Raw genomic sequence first — 4,311 nt, 5'->3', positions numbered from 1 at the left:
TTGGTCATGTAACAACTAGAAATTATAGCATGCTTACAGATAAATAAGGGATAAAGTATCATACCTTCGAAGACTCATTCTTCAAACTCCCTCGATCACAAACGCTCGATCAGTCTCCAAGACAGCGATGCACGAACACTCGAACACAACGACCGCAACATAGCACGATCAACAACGAACACAAATCCAACAATATCAAAGATCACGAACTCAATGAACGGCCTCCAAAACCTCAAACTCAGTCGAGTTGAGTGAGGATACCATCACAATGGCTATCTTGGTATTCTCGGTGTGAGAATCTAGAAGTGTGGGCTCTGTATGGACTTGGTTAGAGGAAGAGATTGAGGAATAACAATCGTGTATACGATTAAGCAAGTGGGATATGAGAATTTTCTATCATATAGACAAATGCCCAATCGTGTAAAAGAAGGTAGCCTATCGTATAGACAATGCCATTCAATCGTTTAGCTACGACCAACTAAGTGAATTATCATATAGTGACACTCCACGATCGTTTAGTCTCTCCATGAGCTATCATTTAGTGAAACACTTTCATTTGATAGCAATCTTTGAGTTTCTTTCTGAATTAAGAAACTCTTCTAAATTTAGAAAAGACATTTTTTCTTTTATCTCACGGTTACCATAAAACCACCAGTAACCTCCCACTCAATTGGTTATTAGAGAAAAAGAGATAATTATCAAATTATTATTATTATTTTAAATATATATAATAACCAACTTACCATATCATATTTATTACCTATAGTTTTAATATTTCATCTAATGGAACATATAAACCATAGTTCTTTTTCTACTTTATTGTACTTAATGTAAATCACATTTACATTAATCCTCCACTTGATGTATCTCATACATCACACCAATTATATCATATATAATTTACTTTTCTCTTGTCAATTTGAACACTTCAAACTAACACTAAGAACTGATTCTCAACTTGAATCCACTGAGCTACCAAGGGGACCTTATGGATCTATAACTTGAAGCTCCAACGTGTTGGGTTTTATGTCCTAAAAACTTGTAGTTTGTAAAATGATAAACATTTTCTATAATCAATATACTTATTATTGATCTCATAAATTGTATGAAAGTCTAAATCCAATAAACTAAGACCTATGACTATTGTATGAGTACTTAAACTTTATGTGGAGACATAAGAGTGGATCGGGTTCGAGTAAATAGTCAAAATGATTGATAACGAACAGAAATGCACATTATTACAGCGCAAAGTTATAAAACAATGAAGGATTGCAACGGTTAAAATATATAAAATTGCGTCCAAAAGCGTTAAGTTTAGAAATTTTCGATCTCATGCGTCCATCGCATGAAAGCAACTAACTTATGTATTTTGTGCAGAAAAATGCGTTGACGCAAGGTGGAATTGTGATCCAAGGAAATCAGCGTCCGAGCGCTCAAGAGATTGCGACCGCAAGGCTATGCGATCATATGCACTCACGAAAATCTACTCAAGAAGGTGGCCGCATAGAGCCGGTGCATCAAGGTGAAATCTTGATAAATCACGATGGGACAAAAACCTGATGATGGTCGAATATGAATTTAGTTGACAAGCCATTAACGACACTGTAGCAAGTACACTCAGCTTTTCGGTAACATTATTCGGTGAATCAGATAGAGAATTAATGACATCCCATCAGTTCAATCATTTGACAGAAAAAGTTCTTCACCCTGAAGTTCTATAAATACAAAAGGTCACCTTCGTTAAAGGAGTTCGGGGAGTTCGATTCTACTATTCAGAATTTAGAGTTCTTCTTCACCATAGATTACCATAGTCTGTAATTTTATACACTTAGAAGACAGAGGCGAGTGAAAGGAGAATACACCGAGAGATTTTTCTGGTAAACTTGGAAGAGTGTCGGGAAGCATCGAAATCAGAGAGAGGGCCAACTCTTGTGAAAGCAAGAACATCTTTTGGGTAGAGTAAAGAAAACTCAGTGTAGAAGCCTTGGGAAGCAAGATATTGCTACCACGCTTTCTATCCTTACTTTCCATTTTCATTCTATATTTTGAACATATTTATAAAATGGAAATTGCATCTTTATATCTGTTCACCCTCTTTACCTTACGTATGAGTAACTAAACTGTTGAATGGGTTGAGAAGCACTTAGCTAGCATGACCTGAGTTCTTCACTTTATGTGATCATCCTGTATTATGTATGCATCATTCATCCTTTAGAGATACTTGGGAGAGTGGTCTAAGGATAGAATCTAGGCTTGGAAAAGTAAGATTAGAATCTAGGATCGGGAGAGTCAGATTAGAACCTCATGATTAAGAGATAAAAGCTTAGGAATAAGTTCTGTTTGCTATTAACGCATCGCATGCACCCTAGAGATAGGATATGATTGTATGCGGTCACCTTTTACCTATGTGTATCATTCAACATCGCATATGCAAGAAATAGAGACTTAGGAATAAGTCCTATAGACATCATCACATACATCGCACACGTCCTAAAACTAGGAGCTATCGCATTTGCATTGGAAAATGAATTGTTGTCGCATGTATTAGCATGATTGCATAGCTTGAACGCAATCTTAGGAAGTTCTAGCTAAAGACCTTCTCAACTCGTTCCTCTACATACTCATTGTATCTTTCACATTATTAACTCTTTTCTCAATTCCACCGTATAAACTTTATACCTTAAACAACATACTAACCAACGCATTGATTTATTTGTTACCGCAAAGTTATCAGAAATCATTGTCGCATACTCTTTCCATAGTCCCTGTGTTTGAACCTGGGCTTACCAGGAAACTTAGTAAGGTTTATACTTAGATCTTGGTAAGAAAACTAGGATGCACAACGCATATTCCACCATTGCATTCTACAATATTATTTCATCGCATTAACCACGCATCAAGTTTTTGGCGCCGTTATCGGGGACTTGGTAGTTAATAGTTTGTTGAGTTTTGTGTTTTCACAGGCAACCCCTTTTACCTTGGGAGTATTGTACCTTGTGCCACCAAGCTACAAACAATATTGAAGTGTAGGTGATGCACTAAAAGCCAATATTGACCCCAAGATAGAAGGGCAATCAGTCGCATGAGCTGAAGGTAGTTCCATGCACATGGTGAATAACCTGCACCCAACAATTGTCGAAAGTTCCAATGGTCAGAGTGAGCTTCTTGAGCTAAGCAGTTGAGAGGAATCTCCTGTATGGAAGACTCCTTGTGGTGACCTCAGGGACGTCTTCAACTCTATCTTTACCTCGCTTTCTTAGATTATTTTATTTTAATTATTGTTGTTTTGGATATGTAGTTGCTTCCTTGGATGTGGTGCGTTTTCTCCTTACAGGTATGACAATAATTCTCCTTGGTGCGCAGTTGCAATGGAAGAATCCTCTTCACCATTCAACGCATGGCTTCGACTGCATGAATTCCAAAGCATGGTTGCAAGTGTTATTCTACTCAAGGTTCTTTTCTTGTTATCTTTTATGTTTTATCCTTCTGAAATTCTATGTCTGATTGCTTTCCTTTGCGATGCATCTGTGATGGTGCGTATAATTCACTACATCTGCTAGCTAAACATCACAGGGCTCTCCTTATTTTAATAGCTTCTTCAAAATTTGACAGTCTAAGTTTTATTATGTGCAAACCTCTGTTCGAACACTTGTTACCGCATTCCTATTAAGTTTAACTTTAGCTTAACGAAAAGAGCATTTCCAATCTCTAAGTTTGGGGGTGGCAGTGGTCCCGGAGAAATGCATTCACTACATTGCGATGCTATAAAAAAAATTGTGCGTTAAAAAAAATTGTTCGGAAATAAAAACTCCTCTATCACCGCAATGGGGAAACCCATGTTGATAAGAGTTAAGCTGTGAAAGGCACTTACACGTAGTTGGATGTCTGCATGGCACATGTGGGGGCAAGCCAAAACGAATGTCAAGTCGCCAGGATCAACGCATAAGCACAACTCCTCTGTCTAGCGCAAAATTAAGCCAAAACAAGAGTTAAGTTGAATATTGTAGGCAACCGAAGTTCGCTGTCCACATGACACACGTAGGGGCAAGCCAAAATGAAGAGTGTAACCAGGTTCAACGCTGCATTTTGATAATAAATCACAAGGGTTTGAATTATTTGAACGAACACATTGGGAATAAGTAAAAAGTTTTTTAGCAGAGGCTTGCCGAATTTGAGCTTAGAAAAGATCTCTTTGGAGAAGTAGCCAAAGTGGAGGAGAGCGTTGCTGCCATGGTTAGAGGTATGAGTAAATTATATTCTGAGAGGCTGGTCATCGCAAAGGAAAGTCAGAGGGTGAATATTGAATTTCTT

Source organism: Benincasa hispida, chromosome 5, assembly GCF_009727055.1.
Source record: "Benincasa hispida cultivar B227 chromosome 5, ASM972705v1, whole genome shotgun sequence".
Taxonomy (NCBI): domain Eukaryota; kingdom Viridiplantae; phylum Streptophyta; class Magnoliopsida; order Cucurbitales; family Cucurbitaceae; genus Benincasa; species Benincasa hispida.
The sequence above is the reverse complement of the archived record's forward strand: the minus strand, read 5'-3'. Positions refer to the sequence as shown.